Below are 23,447 nucleotides of genomic sequence, written 5' to 3'. Positions count from 1 at the left end.
AGGGTTGTGTCTGGCTTTGCATAGCACTCACCAGGTCTACTGCACATCAGCAGAGGGGTAGTGATCCCCTCCCAGCCCTGGCAGTGGTAGACGAGGACTATAGGCATGGCTGGATACCTGACACTAAAACCACCTAAAGCCGACAAAAACAAGCAGTCCTGTAGCACCTTAAAGACTAACGAATTCATTTCTTAGGTTATGAGCTTTCATGGGTAAGACCCACTTCCTCAGGTTTTCAGCTACGGAGTAGACAATGAGAATCCAGGATTTATATAGGAGGGTCTGGAGAAGGAAGAAGCGGAAAGAAAAGTGGGGGTCACCTGTCACTGACAGAACCAGTAGAAGAAGTAAATTATGTGGGAGGAGTGCTATTCCCTGCAAATAGTTAATATAATATAATATTCACAGGAATGGCACACACCCCACTTAACTGAATTTATTTCTTCCACTGGTCCTGTTAGTGACAGGTGACCGTCCCACTATATAAACCCTGGATTCTAATTGTCTCCTCCACATCTGAAAATCTGAAGAAGTGAATTTTGCCCATAAAAACTCCTTACTTAACAAATAAATGTGTTAGTTTTTAAGGTGCTACAGGACTGTTCGTTTTTGGTGAAACTGCAGACTAACACAGCCACCCCAAGCTGATTAGGACTTTCAGTCATCATGAAGCCAGGGGCCTAATTATGAAATAGCTGTTTAATGTCATGCAAAATATCTACAAGCGTTTGCTCATGTAAACACCTGCAAGGGCAGGAAGCTGCTTTGGGTGGTTCCAAGGAAATACAGGGTGACTGAGTAATGGGGTGGAATTTAACAGAAATATTGAGGTTGAACGGCAGGAAGAACTGGCTAATGGCGAGATCTGTCCCTGTGGAATAGTTACCAAAGGGGTGTGGTGAAGACTTCATGACTTGGAACATTTAAAACTAGACTAAACAAATAACTCAAAACACTCAGCAGGGAACAGTCTTATACTGGCAGAGGAATGGATTATGATTTTCTTGACCTTGCCCATCTCTGACTTTTGTATTACCCAGAATTATTGTGGGTAGAATCATGGTAATTATGATAATTTTTCATATTCTATAAGGTAGAGAAGGGAAATTTATCAGGTCATCTACAGCTTTCACCTGCTAAAACCAGTACTCTCTGGTCCAGCAATGTCGCTCGTCTGGTTTTATCTTGCTCAATAGAGGTATTTTGCAATCCAATTTTCTAGCTACCCTCTATATGTCCTCCTTTTAGCAGAACACCATAGTGCACACCTTAGGCATAACAGATTTGAGATATAATTGATGAACATGTGCTCTACAGAACAAAATAATCTTTCCTGAAACAGTCCTGAGATTCAGTCTGGACGAATGTGTTTCCTTCAGATCACTGACCTGTGGACAGTTTTATGATACATCCTCAGTCAAATTTCTTTAGCACTAAGTATCTTAAGTACACCAGTAGTCTGAAGCTTACTCAATTTACAAATTGAGTTTAAAGTAGCTTCAGATACTACACTTGTCCCTGCAGTCTCCTGACAATTTTTGTCATTTTAGGACCTCATTTGTAATCTTATGGTAACACTAAAAATGCCTTTTTCTGTTGATGTGCTGAGCTGAGGTGTGATAGGACACTGGTTCAGATTTCTTTAGTGGGGTACTCATATGTCTTCTTGCTTACACAACAAACCTAATATGAAGGAACCGCATGAGCACAGGAAGGGCCAAATAATTGCAGTAAATCCTCGATTTTATGGATCCTGATTTAGCAGCCTTTGGGAACAATGGACCTTGTTGTTCCTGAAGTCCACTTAACCGGGCCCATAAAATCCTAAATACTGCCCCCCTCCCCATGCCAATTAACTTACTGCTGCAGAGCTGCTGCGACCTAGAAGAGCCACGGCCTCTTCCTCCAGAGCATTCACATGCTCCTCCCACCACACGTGGGCAGACAGCTCTCATGTACATGCCTCATCCCTGGTGGGAGGAGCATGTGGTGGCTCCAGTGTCAGCAGCAACTCTTCCAGGCAGCGACATTTGCTGCCAATGCACAGTGGGGCCCTTGTTGCTGCGGCAGAGTCCCCACCACAGTGGGGACCCCAGCAGCAGCAGCAGGTTCTGGCGGCTCCTCCTGTGGCGGCGAGTGGACAACATTTTGGGGAGAGGTCTGGGAGAGTCTGGCAGGGGTGGGTTACAGTAAACCCTCTGACTTAACCAGCATCCAGGTTTAATGGACGTCCCTTCCCCCCATTAGCCCATTAAATCGTGGGTTTACTATCTACACAACATGAAAGACCCAGCTGCATATTTATGCTGCTTCTGATCCTGGGCTGTGGTAGCTTTTTAAACGCATAAGAAAAGTGAGGTCCACCAAACTCTTTGAAAGGTTACTTTCCAATTCCTACATACTGTCTGTACAATGAAAAGTAGTCATATAATCCCCATCTATATACTTAAGTTTCCATGTGTCCTGTACAGAGACAATATACCATTAACTGTGCTTCTTATGTGTGCACGTCCACTAGTTAGTCTTCAGCTTGTCATAACTCACATTAGACTAAGATGTTCTTCTCTTCTATTAGAAGAAATACTATTGAATTTTGCATTCTTTAGTTCTTCCATTCTAATTATAATGCTGTAATACAAAGTAATCCCCTCCCGAATGGATGTTTGTTATTTTAGGAAAATGTTCTGTGTTTGAAATTTTGAATTTAGGGAACAATGCTAGCTTAACATCCCTATAGACTGAAGTTTTCCGTTTGCATTATAACAGGAGTAGGATGAGGGGTCACAATGCAAGCTTCCCCATGCTGCCCTACCAAAACCAATCTACCAATTCTGTGGGTGTGACTGCACTAGCCTTTGTTCCTAAAAGTTCCCACTATCACTTACAGCATCATAGTCCTAATGGCAGTAGGAGGAACAGTGGGAGTTTTAGTGAACACAATCAGCTGCTTGGATTTTCGCCATCATATCATCTAATCCTGGTCTGAGCAAATCTAGGTGATGTGAAAAATCCACCGGTGGTGACAGATGCCTTGTCTGTACTGCACCTCCCATTGACTGGCATCATTGGGGAAATCTACGGAGAAAGGTCAGTGAAGACAACGAAAGCTAGTGAAGGGGTAGTAGTCTCCATATCCCATCAGTGCCTCTGCTTTAGCTACTATTACAAGAACCCCATTATGTATCTTATTCAGTTTTGAATACTTGTACACAGTATACTGGGAGGCAAATATCTTTGTCTTCTTTGGCCATGATTGCTGTGAAATCCATTCTTAGTAAAGTAGTTCTAGTTCAAAAAACAAAAGCGTAGTTTTCATACTCTGCTGCACTTGAACCTCCATATTCTGGGTGTCCCTAATTCAGGAACATCCATGGTATGGGCCCTGGCAGGAAGAGGAGGAAGTGGCTCTGCACGCTGCTGCTACCTGTCTGCCTCCCCACGGCTGAGGGAACGGCAGTGCAGCAATGCACTACCCCTGAGGCTTTTTCCTGGCACTCCCATATGTGGTGGGGGGTGGTGCCTAGAAGTGGTGGGCGTGCGGAGCCACGAGTCAGCCCATGCGGGAGTGGTAGGGGTATGGAGCCACGTGTGAGTCCCTGAGCAGGACATCAGGTAAGCATCTCATCCCTGTTCCCATTATGCTTAGACCCCACAGTACCTGTCCTGGCTCAGCAAATTATTTAATACCCTTTCTCCCAGGGTTGCTGGATTGAACAGGTTCAAATGTAATTGAGATTAATCTAGTGCAGGGGCGAGCAAACATGTTACACTAGGCCCCACTTTTTGTCCCAGAAATTAGCACGGTCACTCCCCAACCTGTCTAATTCAAACCGATAGAAATTTCAGTTAAGTTCAAATGAAAAAAAAAAAATCCTTTTGGCACATGTGAGGAAATAGTACGTAGTATGTAAAAACTTTATTAATTGCTATATAAATGTGAATACACTTACATAAAAACGGTAACATAGTTCAACATTTTTTATGAGGTGGATGAGCCTGACACCCAGAAGCTGAGTGTGCTGCACCCCCTTTATGAAATTTCATGCCCCGCCTAAGGGGGCCCACCCCCCAGTTTGCTTATCCCTGATCTAGTGTAATCCTCAATGGACTGAAGCGTTAGACTGTGTGAAGCAACGTTGCCTTTGATTTATATCACAAGGGGCTTTCATTAGCAGCTGATATTTGGAACTCAGAGAAGGACAGAAACATCAATCAAAGGATAATTTTTTTAAGTAACATTTCATTCTGGTTGAAGAGAAGATAGTAAACTTGTGTTGTTTCCTGTTAAAGTATTAGAGATGCTTGAATTGGTCTCTCTGCCTCTCCAGCTCTATGCAGCACTGTATTGGCTTGAATGCAAGTACTTAATATATAACTTGTTAGTGTTTGAAAAACAGTTTATATTGGGTATAATTGTACCATTTGTACTGAGAGGGGCCTACAATGTTTTTATATAAAATAATGAGATGTGTAACAGACTTATTTGGGCAGCTCTTTTGTGGATAAAAAACACTTAGTCAGGCACATAGACACTGTATTTTATCCATGAAAGGTTATACTCAAATAAATCTGTTAGTCTTTACCAGGATCCATCATTGTTTTTACAGATAAATGCTAACATGGCTACCCCTCTGAGAACATATCAAAAATGACCTTTTGAAAAAACGCAATATTTGTTAGCTAATGTGATAAGTCAAATATTCTTCTGCTAACAGGAAGAAAATCTTAAAATTTCAGCCTTGATAATTAGGGTTGTCAAACTATTAAAACAGATCATTATTAATTGCTCAAATTAAATAATTAATCACGATTATTAATGCTGTTAAACAATAATAGAATACCATTTATTTAAATGTTTTTGGATGTTTTCTACATTTTCCAATGTATTGATTTCAATTATACACAGTGTACAAAGTGCGTAGAGCTCCCTTTGTTTATAAATGTTTGAACTGTAAAAAACAAAATAGTATTTTTCAATTCACCATAATCCAAGTACTATGGTGTAATCTCCTTATCACAGAAGTTGAATTTACAAATGTAGAATTATGTACAAAAATGCGTGCATTCAGAAATAAAATAATGTAAAATTTCTGAGGCTACAAGCTGACTCAGTCATACCTTTTTGTTAGCCAATCACTCGAACCAGTTTAGTTACAATTTGCAGGAGATAATTCTGCCTGCTTCTTCTTTACAATGTCACTTAAAAATGAAAACAGCCATTTGCATGGCACTGTTGTAGCCAGCGTCACAAGAGAGGTATGTGCCAGATGTGCTAAAAATTCACTTCTCCCTTCATGCATCAACCACTATTTCAGTAGACATGTGTCCATAGTGATGACAGATTCTACTGGATAATGATCCGAAGCAGAAAGGACCAATGTATGTTCCTTTTCATCATCTGAGTCGCATGTCACCAACAGGTTGATCGTTCAGTTCCGTAGTTTCTTCATTGGAGCATTGCTCTTTTAAGATTCCTGAAAGCATGCTTCACATCTTGTCCTTCTCCAAGTTTGGACGGGACTTCCGATTCTTCAGCATAGGGTCTAGTGCTGTAGCTCTTTTAGAAATCTCACACTGTTACCTTTTTTGCATTTTGTCAAATCTGCGGTGAAAGTGTTCTTAAAATGAACTTCATCCAAGACCACCAATGCATGAAATATATGATAGAGTGTGTGTAAAGCAGATCAGGAAACATACATTCTCTCCCAAGGAGTACAGTGAAAAATTTAATTAATCCATTATTTTTAATGTGTCGTCAGCATGACTGCATGCCCTCTGAAATGGTGGCCAAAGCATGAAGGGGCATATGAATATTTAGCATATCTTGAATATAAATACCATGCAGTGCTGGCTAGAAAAGTGCCATGCAAAGATCTATTCTCATTTTCAGGTGACGCTGCACAGAAGAAATGCGAAGCATTATCTCCAGCAAATCTAATAATATTCATTTGTCTTAGCGATTGGCTGAACAAGAAGTCAGACTGAGTGGCTCTTATAGGCTCTAAAGTTTTATATTATTTTGTTTCTGAGTGCAGTTACATAGCAGACAAGTCTATGTTTGTATGATGCACTTTCACTATAAAGAGTTTGCTTTGCAGTACTTGTATGAGGTGAAATGAAACATGCTATTTTTATCATTTTTACACTACAAATATTTGTAATCAAAATATTAAGTGAGCACTGTATCATTTGAGTTCTGTTTGGTAGTAGACTATATTTGAAGCTGTAGAAAAATATTCAAATATTTAATACATTTCAGTTGGTATTCTGTTAACTGTGCACTTAATCAAGATTAATTTTTTAATCATGATTTAAAAAAGAACCGTGATTGACAGCCCTATTGATAATATATCCTCCAGCAAAACTTTCCCTTCATTGACAACGCTTTCAGTGATTATTTCTTCTCTAAGTGCTTCAAACAGTTCCGTCAAATGCAATTTCAGTAGCACAGGAATAGGCAAATAAATAATTTATAACCTCTAAACGAATACCTTTTTAAAAGTTGCACAGTATGTTGGAGACATAAAGAAACAATAGCTTTGCTGTGCAGCCATGTAAGGAGCTTTGAAATTTCATAGTTTTGTACTATTTTTCTTACACTGGGGCTGTCATTGGCCTTATTTTTTTCAGCATGAACTCAAACCAAAGCTCATGCTACTAGAAAATCCTGGAGAAAGGATGGAGGATGGGAAAAGCAAACACACAAGGAATGATTTCACCTCAAACAGGAAAATAGTAGTTACATATTATGGCCATCAGTATCACATTTTTCACAACCTACCCTTTTACAAATATTTAGAGAGGACTGAAACTAAGCTAGATGTAATAATGCTTCCGTACCCAATGACTGGAGGATAGCTAACGTAAGGCCAATATTTTAAAAGGGCTCTAGAGGCAATCCCAGCAGTTCCAGACCAGTAAGTCTAATGTCAGTACCAGGCACATTAGTTCAGACCATAATAAAGAATAAAATTGCCAGACATATAAAAGAACATAATTTGTTTGTCAAAAGTCAACATGGTCTCTGAAAAGGAAATCATGTTTTACTAATCCATTAGAAAAAAGCGGCAGAAATGTTGCACTTTAAAGACTAACAAAATGATTTATTTGGTGACAGACTATTGGAAATGACATTGATCTGAAGACGCGGGTCTGTACCACAAAAACTCATCACCGAATAAATCATTCTGTTAGTCTTTAAAATGCTACATTTCTGCTGCTTTGTTTTGTTGGAGTACAGACTAACACAGCTACCTCTCTTTTACTAATCCACTAGAGTTCTTTGAAGGGATAAACAAATGTGGACAAGGGGGATCCAGTAGATGTAGTGTATTTAGATTTCCAAAAAATGTTTGACAAGGTCCCTCACCAAAGGCTCTTATGTAAATTAAATTGTCATGGGATAAGAGGGAAGATCCTTTCATGGACTGGGAATTGGTTAAAAGACAGGAAACAAAGGGTAGGAATAAATGGTAAACTTTCTGAATGGAGAGGGGTAATGAGTGGCATTCTTCAAGGATCAGTCCTAGGACCAATCGTATTCAACTTATTTATAAATGATCTGGAGAAGTGGGTGAACTGTGAAGTGGCAAAGTTTCCAGATGATATTAAACTGCTCAAGATGGTTAAGACCAAAGCAAACTTTGAAGAACTCCAAAAAGATCTCACCAAACTGAGTGATTGGGCAACAAAATGACAAATGAAATGGAATGTGGATAAATGTAAAGTAATGCACATTGGAAAAAAACAACTATATATACAGTATGACAGAGGCTCATTTAGCTACAACTAATTAGGAAAGAGATCTTGGAGTCATCGTGGATAGTTTTCTGACAACATCCACTCAGAGCACAGCAGCAGTCAAAAAAGCAAACAGGGTGCTAGGAATCATTAAAACAGGGATAGAGAATAAGACAGAGAATATCTTACTGCCCTTATACAAAACCATGGTATACCCACACCTTGAACACTACGTACAGATGTAGTCCCCTCATCTCAGAAAAGATATATTGGCGTTAGGAAAGGTTCAGAAAAGGGCAACTAAAATTATGAGGGGTTTGGAATGGGTCGCATATGAAGTGAGATTAAAGAGACTAGGACTTTGTATCTTAGAAGAGAAGAGACTAAGTGGGGATATGATAGAGGTATGTAAAATTGAGTGGTGTGGAGAAAGAGAACAAGGAAAAATTATTTGCTTGTTCACATAATATAAGAACTAGAAGACACCAAATTAAGTGAATGGGTAGCAGGTTTAAAACAAATAAAAGGACATTCTTCTTCACACAGCGCACAGTCAGCCTGTTGAACTCCTTTCCCAGGGAGGCAGTGAATGCTAGGACTATAACAGGGTTTGAAAAAGAGCTAGATAAGTTCATGGACATTAGGTCCATGAATGGCTATTAGTCAGGATGGGTAAGTAATGGTGTCCCTAGCTTCTGTTTGTCAGAGGCTGGAGATGGATGGCAGGAGAGAGCTCATTACCTGTTCAGTTCACTCCCTCTAGGGCACTTGGCATTGGCCACTGTCAGCAGACAGCATACTGGCCTTAATGGGCCTTTGGTCTGACCCAGTATGGCCGTTCTTATGCAATAATGATTTATATTTATCTGTCAGATCTTCCATTTCAGGATCTTCTGATGCTTTCCAAACATTGGGCCAGGTCCTCATCTGCTATCATTTACCAAATATCCACTGATATAAATACACTGACTTAAATCTGCTGTGGGTCTGGACTGTGCTATTATAATTCCCATTCTATATTTTGGGAAGCTGAGGCAAAGAGGCCTTGTCTACACATGCCCCTCCCTTTTGGAAGGGGTATTTAAATGACATGGAATGGAACTGGTTAATGAGGCACTGATATGAATATTCAGTGCCTCATTAGCGTAATGCCATCTATTCGCCCTTCGAAAGTGCTGCTTTCGAAATGCAAACTGGCCATGTAGACATGGGCACTTCGAAATAAACTCCAGACTTCGAAATTCCTTTATTCCCAAAACGAACTTGGAATAAGGGAATTTCTCCTTCAAGATGTCGAATATATATGTAACCAGAAATCTTTTTGGTGTCTGGGAAAAAGAAAAATGCCTAAATGAAACAGATGAACAAATAAAAATCCAGTTTAGTACTGGGGTATTGTTAATGCCTCCTAATTGGCAACAAGGTTCAGGTCCTCCAATGAAGAAATGAAAGTAAAGTGCGGAGAGGGAAATCTTAAGTGTTTTTAACTTCTTCCCCTCAAAAATATTTATTGTTTTCCTCTTTGAAACAAATATATGGAACATACTCTTGAATTTTATACACTCACAATTTAGTACTCAGAGGGGAGGTAATTTAAGAGTTTGTTAAAGTGTGTGTTCATATTTTAATTACTGACAGTAAGGGAGTTGAGTTTGCTTGAACTACATCTAGAGTTATTATTTTAATTAAAGGGGGCCTCTTAAAATGTTGTTTTATACAGTGAGACCTAAAAGAGCCTATTCATGAGACTAGAAATGATTGTTTAGTTTTTTTAAGGTGAGTTGTCTTACAATATCCAGATTCCCCAGGTTAGAAATATCCCAAACATATTTTCTGAAAATCAATTTGCCTTGTGTATAAATCAGGCGCGCATTTATTATGTTGTTGTTATTTATTATGACAAAAATTTTACTCTAAAATTTGTTACACAATAATTAATGCTGTTCCATATTTAGTAGAGAGAGAGTTTTGCTACTTGGTCGTTTGACTGGATGGACTCTACAAAGGCAGGCCATTCAAGGAGTAATGGAGGTCACTGTATTGTAGTGAACCCGTTATTTCCTTTGTCAAGGTTTGTCCTCCCCGTTTCCTCTTGAACAATTTCTTCCTTCCCTTTCTCAAGCATTCTCCTTCCTAACTGAGCTAGAGCAGCCACTTTTGCAGTGATTCTCTCTGTCCCAATGTCTGAGGCACTAAGCCTCAGAGGAGGTAAGCTTTTCAGGATGGGCATGCTCATGGCACATCTAGCACAACAGGACTGCAATCCAGCTTCTTGACAGTGAAATTGAAGTGGGAGGTCAGTGTTTTAGGGTCATTGTATAGACATATCATGATATTTAAGTGCAGGTTTGGAACATGTGGCAGGAAGTAAGTAATGACATTTTATTTGTCTCAGTGGAATTTTGAATTGTCACTGTAGTTTTTCTTATCTTTCTCTAAATACTAACATACCCCTTTTTGATTTTGTTTGTTAGCGTCTCAAAAAAAGCACAAAGTGTATGGAATTTTAGGTTTAGCAGATTGAAAGCAGAAGTGGGAAAAGTACCCCAAAAGTTACTTGACTAAAAGTGCAGCTGCTTTTACTTCTGGATACTTGAGTATAACCTGGATGCGAGGTGTATGGGTGTGTAAGTGTGCTGTAATTTTACTCAAGTAGTTTTCCAGAGGGACACTGGAGCTTGTATGTAATTCCATGCATGCACACAGCTGCACTTCTACTCAAGTGACTTTTTGGGTATTTTTTTTACCTATGACTGAAAGTTGGGGAGAAGCTGAAGGAAGTGAAGGTGATGTGATGAAAAATAGGCTCTGCGATACATCTTTGCATGTTTTCCTCTCATAACCCAATTCCAGTTAATATGTTCTAACACAGGCATGTCCAACCCGCGGCCCACAGGCCACATGCGGCCCTGGACAGCTAGTAATGCGGCCCCACAAGATCGTAAACTTTTAACATTATTATGTGATTTATATACATTAACTATATTATATATTTTATATGTGGCCCAAGACAATTCCTCTTCACTCAGTGCGGCCCAGGAAAGCCAAAAGGTTAGACACCCATGTTCTAACAGCTGCCAAGACTAAATCAAAAAGTTAAGGGCATGAGAAATATCTTTCTATTTTTTGCCTGAGAGAAAAATGTACAAGATTCACATCCATTTATGTGAAGTGCACACACCTGTGAATGGCTGGCTAAATACAAAAGCAGCTTCCCCTCCCTTGGTGTTCACACCTCCAGATCAACTGCTGGTAGTAAGCCTCACCCTTGCTGACTGAGCTAACCTTGTTATCCCCACCCTTGCTCTGGCTTATTTATACCTGGCCCTGCAGATTTCCAAGACTAGCATCTGATGAAGCGAGTCTGTGTTCACGAAAGCTCATGCTCAAAACTTTTCTGTTAGTCTATAAGGTGCCACAGGACCCTTCATTGCTGTTACAGATCCAGACTAAGACGGCTACCCCTCCGATATTTGACACCTTGTAATTCGTAACTCCAAATGCAATCTTAAAAAAAAACATACAGTATTACACTAAGGGTGTGTCTACACTAGCCAGCTACTTTGAAGTAGCAGGCAGAACGTTAAAATAGTACGCGTCGCATCTACACGTGCTGTGAGCTATTTTGATGTTGAAATCAACGTTTGGTGGTGAGACGTCAAAATCACTATTCCTATCTGAAGTTGGGAATAGTACCCTACTTCAGTGTTCAATGTTGAAGTAGGGTGTGTGTAGATGATCCGTGTCCCGCTACATCGAAGTAGCAGGGTCCTCCATGGCAGCCATCAGCTGAGGGGTTGAGAGACGCTCAGTCCAGCCCCTGTGGGGCTCTATGGTTGCTCCGTGCAGAAGCCCTTAGCCCAGGGCTTCTGGCGGCTGCTGCTGCTGCTGCAGCTGGGGGTCCATGCTGCATGCGCGGGGTCTGCAATCGATTGTCAGCTCTGTGGATCTTGTGCTGTGCAGGCCTAGTGTGTATGGGAGGAGCCCTTTAAGGGAGAGGCTTGGGGCTTTGCTCGCTCCTTATTTCGACGGGGAGCGCTTGTGTGTGTGTGGACATTCTGTATTTCCTTCTGGGGCGGCTCCTTTCGACATTCTCTGTCACTACTTTGACATTGAGCATCGATGGCACCAGCCCTGGAGGACGTGTAGACAATATGCGTCATAGTAGCCTATTTCGATGTTCTTACATCGAAATAGGCTACTTCGACGTAGTGTGCTAGTGTAGACGTAGCCTAAGGTTGTGTCTATGCTACTTCCCTGCTTCAAAGGGAGAATGGTAAGTCGGGTGTTGGGAGTTTATTAACGAAGAGCTGCGCTGCTTATGCAGCACTTCATTAAGCACGTTCCTCCCCACAGCAACTTCGAAGTGTTAAACTTCGAATTGCAGACTCGGGTCTAGCTGCGCCTCACCCGGTGGTACTTCCAAGTGCCTGGGCAGCTTCAAAGTCCCTTTATTCCTCAAAATTTTGAGGAGCAAAGGGACTTTGAAGTACCCCGGGCACTTCGAAGTACCAGCGGGTGAGTTGCGGCTGGACGCGAGCCTGCACTTCGAAGTGTAACACTTTGGAGTTGCCGGGGGGTGTGTGTGTGTGTGTGTGTGTGTGTTTGCTTAATGAAGTGCTGCATATGCACCACAGCACTTCATTAATAAACTCCAACACCCAATTTACCATGCTCCCCTCGAAGTAGGGAGGTAGTGTAGACAAGCCTTAAGTAATATTGTCTTAAACAGACCAAACTGGAATGAATTAACATAGGCATTATAATTTCTAATTGATAGGCAATAGATTTCAAGGTTAACACAGTAATACCTTTTGTTTTCTGTCTCTGATCCTACTTCCTTTGTAGGTAGCTCTATGCAAGCTGCCAAACAGAAATCTACTTTTTTTGGCACATAGTAAACCAAAGCCTACAGGCAAGGTGCACTGTCATCCATCGAATTTAATACTGTGTGTCAAATCATATTATAAGGCTGCTCGATGCTCCCTCTCCAATCCTAGCATTTGGATTTATTTGAACTGCTTAGAACAGTGACCTTTCTTGCTGAGTAGCAATACAAAGATTGGTCACTTATTATTACAGTGAGAGCATTACCTGATCGTTAGCTAAAATTAAGATTAGTTTGTTGCTTCCATTATAAATTTCTTTTTTAATCCAGTAACAGCTTTTCATGTTTAATTCATTTTTAACTTTTACACACACACACACACACACACACAAGGGGAACAAAATATCTGAAAGAATGTTATCGTTACGAAGTGAAGCACAATGTAATTTCTAAAAACCAGCCCATTGCCCGTTACTGTTATGATACATAACATCAGTGTATGTGTATCCTCTCTACCTTTCACTTCATCATTATCACTATTTGTGGTGACCATATCTCTCTGTCACAAATATGGGGAGCTGGGAAGGTGACAGCAGCTGAGCCCTGGGGAAGCAGCAGCCTCCAGCGCTTTCCGAGCTGCAGGGAAGCGGCAGCAACCACCACTCTCCAGGAGCCCTGGAGAACCAGCAGCTTTTGGCACCCGGTAGAAGCGACAAATGTCAGCACTCTCCAGGAGCCCTCGGTAAGCAGCCGGGTCGCAGCAGCTGCACACACTCTCCCCACTTCCTTGAGGCTCAGGGAAGTGGGGGAAGTGACCTACCTGCTCTCAGGCCAGCATCTGTGCCTGTGCAGCTGCTGGTGGAAAAGGTCAGTGAAAGGAAGGCCCAAATATGGGACAATTGGTACGTTTTAAAAAATTAGTAGGGACCCCTTTTTGGCGTCCCAAATATGGGACCATCCCACCGATTGTCACCCTGTCACTATTCTGTCTTGACATCTACGCGTTCTAAGCACCAAAGAATACAAAATAAAAAGGCCTGACAAGCGATTAAAAATTAATTGTGATTAATCACTCGATTTAAAAATTGTGATGAACTGTGCTGTTAATAATAGAATTCCTTTTATTTAAAGATTATTGAATATTTTCTACATTTTCAAATATATTGATTTCAATTAGAACACAATACAAAGTGCTCATTTTATATAAATTTTAGATTACAAGTAATTGCATTGTAAAAAAGAAACAAAATAAATAGTATTTTCATTCAACAAATAAAATTTTGTGGTGCAGTCTCTTTGTCAAGAAAGTTGAACTTACAATTGTAGAATTATGTACAAAAAATAACTGGACTCAAAAGTGAAACAATTTTAGAGCCTGTAAGTCCATGTAGTCCTATTTCTTCCTTAGCCAATCAGTAAGACAAGCAGATTTATTTACATTTGCAGGAGAGAATGCTTCTTGTTCACAATGTCACCTGAAAGTGAGAACAGGAGTTTCTGGCACTGTTGCAGCTGCCCTTCATCTACCAAACCTTCCCCGCAGCTGTTCTGGCCCTTGCCCAATGGATCCTGTCCTCAGCCACCCCCTGCTCCCCCAGCCACACCCAACCCCCGTGCCCCCCAGGCCCCCACAGTGGAGCCTGACCCTGCCATGGCCCCTCCCCACCCACACCTCCCCATGCCACCAGGCCCTACTCAGGCCTGACGGGAATCCTGAACCAGTGGTGGGAGGGGTCCCATGGCCAGGGCTGCTAGGGGTCCTACTCTCCTGTGGGATTGTGGACCACCACCCCCTTCCTAGAGTGAGGCCTGATGCCCCAATTGCACTGCACATAGATTGTGCCCCCCAGCACTTTGTAAATAGTTCATGTTTTGGGTTTTATGCACCCGTGTTCATCTGTTAAAAGGCTAAGTTTATTTGTTCACAGCCCCTGCGTTCTAGTTATTGGGGAGGGGCTGTGGAAGGCTGGGTGGGCAAAGAGAGGGGTCAGGGTGGGGATGGGGTGGGACACTGGATCTGAAACCCCCACAGGGGGTGCTCCAAAGAGGGAAAGGGTTATTGGCGTCCCTGGGAGAATCGATCCCACAGGGCCTCCTGGGTGTGTAGCCCATCTCAATGGGCATGGCGAATGGGGGCTGTGTCAGGCTCCTCAAAGGTACGGCCAGCCAGTGGGCCTTCGATGGAAGCAAGGCCTCCCCATTTCCCTCCAGAAGATTGTGGAGGGTACAGCAGACCCCCACAACTTGAGTTACATAACCCTCCCCAATGTTCAGGCATGTCAGTAAACCCTGGAACTGGGCTTTCAGACGGACGAGAGCATGCTGTATGAGCAAATGGGCCAGGTTCAGGAGTGAATTAAAGATTTCCTGGGTGGGGTCCAGGAGTCCAGTGTAGGGCTGCATAAGCCATGGCATTAGGGGGTAAGTGTCATCCCCCATCATGCACAGAGGCACATCCACATCCCCAAGGACCAGCTCCTGGCAGGGGATGAAGGTGCCCTCCTCCATCTTCTGGAAGAGGAGGGAGTTCCAGAACACCCTTGTGCCATGTTCCCGGCTGGCCCACCTGACGTATGCATTTGTGAAGTGCACATGTTGGTTCACCAGGGCCTGCAGCATCTCCCCCATTTCCAGTACCCCCTGCCTGCTCACACCTCCACCCCTGCTCTCCGAGGGTCCTCCGGGGCCAGGACACCTCTCCCCTCTGAGCAGGGCTGGCAGCCCAGGAATGCCTTACCTGCATGAGAACAGCACCAGTGGTGGACCTTCCCATGCTGAACTGGTTCCCAATAGATTGGTAGCTCTTGCAGGTTGCCAGCTTTCAGAGGGCCATGGCTACCCTCTTTTCCAGGAGAGGTAGGTGTCCTCCCTACAGGTGATAGGAGTGAGCCAGGTGCATAGATTCAGAAAGGTGTCCTTCCGCATGCAGAAATTCTGGAGCCAGCACTGGTCATCCCACTTGCCCCTCACCAGCCAGTCCCACCAGTCTGAGCTGGTGATGTAGCACAAGACATGCCTGCTGACTTGGGGGTGTGGGCACTGTCGCAGCAAGGCAGCAGCGACAATGGCTTCCTCCTCATGAGAGGGGTCAGGCTCATCCCTCCTTTGGAGGAGGAGGAGGACAGCAGGGAAGACATGCTGCAGAAGCTGCAGCAGCCATGGGTGTGGCCAGCGCAAGCCTGGGGACTGCGCTGGTGGCATAGCTAACTGTAAAGGCCAAAGTCTCTCTCAGTGAGCCTGGGAGCCCTGCACTAGCTTTGCTATCCCTCCAAGAGGCATGCAGTCCTTGGCATGGGCAGGGAATATGACCTGGGGGAGGCCATTTAAGGGCATGCTGGGCTGTTGCTCCAGGAAGGGCTCGCCATCCATGCAATCCTGACTTCCAGCTCATTGGAGCCCACTCTGTCGACAGAGCAACTGGTGTGTGTGTGTGCTCTGTTGACAGAAGGAGTTGACAGAAGGAACCTGTATTAGGTCTGGTCGTGTTCTGTAGATAGTTTCTGTCGGGAAATATCTGTCGACAGTGACTTCTGTCAACAGAACTTTGTAGTGTAGACACAGCTTTTCTTCCTTAAGTGTGAGCAAACTTATTTGTCTTAGCAACTGGCTGAACAAGAAGTAGGACTGTGTGGACTTGTAGGTTCTAAAGTTTTACTTTAGTTCTTTAATGCAGTTATGTAACGAAGCACTACAGTGTAAAGTGTACTTCCACAGTAGATTGTGCTACAGTACTTGTATGAGATGAACTGAAAAATACTTCCTTTTATCATTTTGCAGTGCAAATATTTGTAATAAGAATAATGTAAAATAAGCACTGATACTTTGTATTCTGTGTTGTAATTGAGATCAACATATCTAAAATGTAGAAAAACATTCAAAATATTTGTTAAATGTACACTGGCATTCTATTATTGTTTAACAGTGTGATTAAAGTTATGATGAATCACAGTTCTTTTTTATCACAATGTTTTTAAATAAGAGTGTGAGTTAACTGGGCTTAATTAACAACCTCAAAAATAAATCTGATATATCGTTACTTGTGCAAACCACAACTTCTCATATATATATTTACATTGTGAATTATAAAAAGTCAACTGGGTTATACAGTACACAGTAACAAACAAGACACAAATATTACTTGAAATGTACACAAAGATACTTGCTTCACCTGTGTTTTCATAATGTGTTATGTAATAACAAATAGACCAGCTGGAGTTAAAGATGTGTTTAGCAGTGTGATTTTCTATGCTCAGAAAAGCCACCAGTAGGTCAGTGGAGTTAGAGAGTTGCAGGGCATAAGAGGGCTCCTGAAGGAATCCCTGGGTTGGGGGGGAAACCTAGCGTATTTATGACTTTCAAGCAGATGGCCTGAAAAGTACAGTCCTGAAAGGAGTACGTTAGGAAGGAAATGGAGTAGAAAGGTTTCCCTGGAATTCCAGGCAGATATAGTCCCATTTTACAGAAGTAAATATTGGAAAACAAAAGAGGTTACATGATTCACCCACAGTCCCCGAGGTTCATTAGAATTGAGACTAGAATTTGAGTTTCTGGTTGTCTGCCCAGAACTGGACTGAGTCCACTAAATCAGGGTTTCTCAACAACTGGTCCATTGATCAATGACAGTCGATGACACCTCCCTGTTACAGTTTAGCAAGACAGCAAGCTGGTCCATAGTATCACAAAGGTTGAGAAATACTGCACTAGATCTCACTGCCAGAGTATTTGAAATAATTTTTGGTTTACTGCGGTGGCAGGACTGGACATGGGCAAAGCTATGTAGTGTGAGACTCAGTTCTTTATGCAAATCTTTATTTTAGAAATGTTTTTCGGTATATAATAAGTAAAATCTCTAGGATATCTAAATTGTACTTATTCCTTTCTCAACTTGAGAGATTTGTTGTTCTCTGGGTTTATAGATACCCTGTTTTTAAAAACACTCCAGGCCATATCATCCCCTCCCACAGGAGAAGTCGTCCTTGAAAAACTCAAGGATGTTGACCCGATGGCATTCTCAGTGCACCAGAAGAGACAAGGCAATGGTACTTGGCCTGCTAAACCCAGGGTTGCGAGTTCAATCCTTGAGGGGGCCATTTAGGGATCTGGTGTAAATAGATTTTAAAACAAAAGCAGGGGGGAGAGCTTGGTCCTGCCAAGAGGGCAGGGGACTGGACTTGATGACCTCCTGGAGGTCCCTTCCAGTTCTATGGGAGGTGTGTGTGTATGTACTATGCTGCACAACTGTTCTGGGCCAGTTGCACCCACGGTATCCACTCTTCTGTCTTCCCCAATGAGGACAAAATGGCTCCCTTGAATGGGTCAGCATTAACATATCACGTGCTAGAATTTCCTTGAGTTGACAGAGGGGTAGTACATGGAGAAAATGAAGGCTCTATAGGTTCATAAAAGGGAAGAAAGCTGCTTAGGCCCATATTTCCCATTATACACCTTCTGTCAAGTTGTGGACCCCAAAATGAGGGCAATATTTTTGCTCTTTAACAGGTTTCATCCTAGCCCTGAAAGCTCCCTTACTTGTGTAACTCCCACTGGAATTAATAGGACTACTGAGTATTATATGGAACAGCCGCAGGACACTCAGTATTCAGTGACTTAGATATGCCAAGTAATGCATCTCAGTAAACCAGGATGATTGTCAAGTGCAATGCTAATTTACTTGGTTTTAGCACATTTTTAGGTCTTTCACTTATAACTGTAATTTATGTAATATTTTATAAAGCTTCTACCATTTTTCTTCTTTCCTCTCTTGAGCCTTGTTTTCTTTGTTTCAAGATAACATTTATGCTTCTGATACATAAATAATGAGAAATCACAATATTTCCGTGGTAAATACAGGGGCCAATATCTGTGAAAGGCCTTTAATCTCACACCTACCTAAACATACAAAACCAAAGCAATTCAGGCAAACAAAAATACCGCACTATCAGAGCTATGCGAATTTACTCACACACATATATTGTTAAATTTTATGACAGCTTGTTTGTGTTACTGAGAGGGAGGGAGATACACTCATTTCCATTTGTAAAATCATTTACACAGATGCAATTCTGGAAGTTATGGATTACTAATTGCTGGTTAATTTTTAATTTCTTATCTTTGTGTGTGTATACCTACTGAGAAAACATTTGTAAACCCACAAAGACATAGCTAGCTACTTGTTAGGAGAGAGTTTCTGCTAGTGCGTGAACAGTTGAGGTAGAAATCTGAACCGGCTGTGATGGAATTTGCTGAGCTGAACACATACGCAGGAACATTAGTTTTTACAGTCTTTATATCATACCATGCCTATTACCAGGGACTCTTAGCAAATGCACAGGCTTGAAAGGCATAGGCAAAGGTGCACCATACTGGTAAAAAAAAAAGGGCTGGCAGTCCCAGTCAGGCTCCTGGAAGGTCACCAGTCCTGTGCTGCTGGCCTCTCTGCATGCCAGCTGCAAGCAGTAGGCATGTTGTGCCATGAAAGGGCCTGGCTGAGGGCAGTGTAGGTGGAAGCTGCAGCAGGAGATGACCAGTCAAGAAGAGGGGGGTTCCTTATGTTGCCTGGTTTGACAGAGGGGACTTACACCTTCCCTCATAGTTTTACCAGAAGACCCTTTGCGCTGCAATGCCATTCTTGGAACCTGTCTTATTTCTATTGTTTCAGCTCAGATTGAATAGATCTGGCAAAGCTATTCAGCTGGTAATTTGAGAACGAGATAAAAGCTGTACTATATTGTGAAATGATTCACAATAGAAAATGCTTCTAATCAGACAGAGAATGTTAGCTGCAGGATATTGTTTAAGAAAACAATGTGTAATACTAAGGGTTTTGTGCCCCCCACAGTAAAATATCTTCAGTAAATGAAAGCCATGCTGGGTGTGCCTTCATCAGCACAGAGTCCCACATTCTTTGGATATATGTACCCGGTGTGGCCAAATTTACTGACCCTCTGAGCCACTTACAACAATCTTCAGAAGTTTGTGAGTTGGGGCAGACCTGCCAGGGCTTAGGGCTTCAGCCCCACTCCTGATGAAGCCCCAAGTTCTAGCAAGTGTGCCCCAGGGGGCTGAAGACCTGAGACTCTCCTTTCCACTGGGAAGAATCCCCTAGGCCAGGGGTGTGCAAAGTCAGGGGGTGCCCCCCCCCCCGGGAGGGGCTGAAATTTCATAAGGGGGTGCAGCATGATCACTTCCTGGGCATCAGGCTTGTCCAGCTCATTAAAAATGTTGAAATATGTTACTGGTGTTACGTCTGTGCATTCACATTTATAGAGTGATTAATAAGGCTTTTACATTCTACACACTTATTTTCTTACACCTGCCAAAAGTTGTTTTTTTTTTTATATATGAACATAATCAAAATTTCCGTCAGTTTAGATTGCATTAGACTGGCGGGGGGAGGGCCTGCTAATTGCAGGGATGAAAAGTGGGGCCAAATGTAAAAAGTTTGCTCACCCCTGGCCTAGCTCACCACCCCACTGCAAGGCAGATTTCCCGAGCTCCCCTCACCCAGTCTGGTAGGTGGAAAATGAGGGTATGGCTGGCTTTTTGAGCAGCACTTTGATGGTAAAAGAGCCATATGTGGCTTGTGAGCCACAATTTAGCAACCCCAGTACATACACTAGATTCTTCCTCACTTTCCTGCATGTCCCTCTTTTGCCACCACTGGTACAACTTCATGAGCACTAGCAACAGCAAGAATGACAGTATAGACTTTCAATTGGTGCTTTAACTATCATGTATTGCATCTTGCTGAGAGCTAATCTAGGGGTTAGGATTTTGTAGGGCACTGACAGGACCTCTACACTAGTTCTCCCATTATTGATACCAATGATAGGGTGTTTTGAGAAAAGAAGTCTACCATAGTCTGTCTTCAGCTGGCATTGTCAGTATGTAGACTGTAGAAATACAGTAAGTCCTCAACTTGCACTGCTAATTCATTCTGAAGGTCACTAGGTAAGTTGAAAAACATATAAGTCCACCACTGCTTAAATACGATGTATTTTTTGATATAGATGTTCATTTCAATGGATAGTTAAAGGTAAAAAATTAGGGTTTATATGAACAAAATGTTAAGAAAATGAAAATTTATTCAGTACAGTACATATATAAAAATGTAATGTTAAGAAAACTAATATTTACTACTCAATAATTTGTGGCTCAGAGTCTGCAGATGTTGATGGCATTGAATCTTTTCTCTTTGTTTTCTTTAGATTCATGTACTTGTCCAGTGATGTTTGTCCTCTAGCTTTTTTCTTCTCATCATAAATCACTTTATAGCATGCGATAGTGTCATACACTGCTTTAGACACCTTCATGAACTTTTCAATGTTTGGGTCCTGAGCCTCTAAATCAGCCCATCCTTTCTCGATCATATCAAACCATTCTGCCATCTACTTAATCACGAATCTTTTTGGTGGCTCAGCCTCCTGTTCCTCCTCTGAAACTTCATCTTCCTTTCTATGGTCTTCGAGCTCCATTAAATCTTCGTTGCTCAATTCCTTTACATGACATTGTAACAATTCATTGAAATCATTTGCCTCAAGATTTAATTCTAATTTTCACCCCTTTTCCACAAGGTTGTTAATTACATCTTGGTCTTCAAATCCCCTGAAGTCCTGAACAAACTGGGGTGAGTTTTTTTTCCAAACAGCATTCATGTTAGACGTTTAACAGCAACGAAGGGTCCTGTGGCACCTTATAGACTAACAGAAAAGTTTTGAGCATGGGCTTTCGTGAGTACAGACTCACTTCATCAGATGCTGGTCTTGGAAATCTGCAGGGCCATGTATAAATAAGCCAGAGCAAGGGTGGGGATAACAAGGTTAGCTCAGTCAGCAAGGGTGAGGCTTACTACCAGCAGTTGATCTGGAGGTGTGAACACCAAGGGAGGGGAAGCTGCTTTTGTATTTAGCCAGCCATTCGCAGTCTTTGTTTATGCCTGAGCTGAGGGCGTCGAATTTGCAGATGAATTGTAGCTCAGACATTTCTCTTTGGAGTCTGGTCCTGAAATTTCTTTGCTGTAGGATAGCTACTTTTAAGTCTGCTACTGTGTGGCCTGGGAAATTGAAGTGCTCTCCTCGGGGTTTTTGTATATTGCCATTTCTGACATCTGATTTGTGTGCGTTTATTCTTTTACATGGAGACTGTCCAGTTTGTCCAATGTATATAGCAGAGGGGCATTGCTGGCATGTGATGGCATAAATTATATTGGTAGATGTGCAGCTGAATGAACCCACAATGGTGTGGCTGATCTGGTTAGGTCCTGTAATGGTGTTGCTGGTGTAGATATGTGGGCAGAGCTGGCAATGAGGTTTGTTGCATGGATGGGTCCCTGAGTTAGAGTGACTGTGGTGTGGTGTATAGTTGCTGGTCAGGATTTGCTTCAGGTTGGCAGGTTGTCTGTGGGCAAGGACTGGTCTGCCTCCCAAGGCCTGTGAAAGTGGGGGATCATTGTCCAGGATGGGTTATAAATCCCTGATGATGCGCTGTAGAGGATTTAGCTGAGGACTGTAGGTGATGGCTAGTGGTGTTCTGTTGGTTTCTCTCTCGGGCTTGTCCTGTAGTAGGAGGCTTCGTGGCACACGTCTGGCTCTGTTGATCTGTTTTTTCACTTCCTCAGGTGGGTATTGCAGTTTCAAGAACGCTTGGTAGAGATCCTGTAGGTGTTTGTCTCTGTCGGAGGGGTTGGAGCAAATGCGGTTATATCTTAGTGCTTGGCTGTAGACAATGGACTGTGTGGTGTGTGTGGGATGGAAGCTGGAGGCATGAAGGTAGGCGTAGCGGCCAGTGGGTTTACGGTACAGGGTGGTATTGATGTGGCCGTTGTGTATTAGTACCGTGGTATCCAGGAAGTGGATCTCCTGTGTGGACTGTTCCAGGCTGAGGTTGATGTTGGGGTGAACGTTGTTGAAGTCCCGGTGGAATTCCTCCAGAGTCTCCTTCCCATGGGTCCAGATGATGATGTCATCAATGTGGCGGAAGTAGAGATGGGGTGTTAGTGGACAAGAGCTAAGGAAGCGCATTTCACACCAATAGCATCAATGTTCTTAACAGCTTTGTAAATATCATATTCTTTCCAGAACTGCCTCAATGGTATTTCATTCTCCCATTCAGTAGCCTTCATTGCCTGTCTGAATGTTCTTCGTGGGTAATATTTTTTAAAAGCCTGTGTGACTCCTTGATCTATAGGTTGTATGACAAAAATTGTGTTTGGAGGCAAGTACATCACCTTGATGTTTTCATGATAGTCACACAGAGTTGCTGGGTGACCTGAGACATTGTCCACCAACAGTATGATCTTAAACGGTAGTTATTTTCCTTGCACTATTTTTCAACCTTGAGCACAAAATGGTGGAAAAACCAGTCGTGGAAAATTACTTGAGTCACCCATGCCTTTGGATTGGATTTCCATACAACAGGCAGCGAAGCCTTTGCAATGTTTTTGAGGGCCTGAGGGTTTTCACTATGGTGAACTAACAGGGATTTTATTTTGCAGTCCCCAGCAGCATTTCCATCAAGTAGGAGCATCAGCCTGACCTTTGATACCTTGAATCCTGGCATAGTTATTTCTTCTTTTGCTATGTAAAAACGATCTGGCATTTTTTTTCCAGTATAATCCAGTTTCATCAACAGTAAAAATCTGTTGTGGTAGGTAATCCTCATTTTCAATGATTTCTGCCAAAGCCTTAGGGAACTCTGTGGCTTCTACTGTTTTGCACTGGCAGCCTCACCAGTCACTTTTATATTTTATAGTTTGGCATGAGCCTTAAACCTGTTAAACCATCCGTGACTTGCACTGAATGCAGCACCAGCAAAACTCTCACCATGTTTATATTTTAGGTCTTTAAAAGGACTTGGCTTTCTCTCGTATGAGCATAAGGCT

At 42.4% G+C, this 23,447-nt stretch overlaps 1 protein-coding gene across 2 annotated transcripts in view; it reads left to right on the top strand.

Annotated features, from left to right (window-relative positions):
* RASSF3 (Ras association domain family member 3) overlaps nt 1–23,447 on the top strand; it is a 198,510-nt gene that overhangs the window by 1,412 nt on the left and 173,651 nt on the right. The gene's annotated exons all lie outside the window — the stretch shown is intronic.

Source organism: Carettochelys insculpta, chromosome 1 (assembly GCF_033958435.1).
Source record: "Carettochelys insculpta isolate YL-2023 chromosome 1, ASM3395843v1, whole genome shotgun sequence".
In the NCBI taxonomy this organism is placed as follows: domain Eukaryota; kingdom Metazoa; phylum Chordata; order Testudines; family Carettochelyidae; genus Carettochelys; species Carettochelys insculpta.
This window is presented reverse-complemented; position numbering and strand designations above follow the sequence as displayed.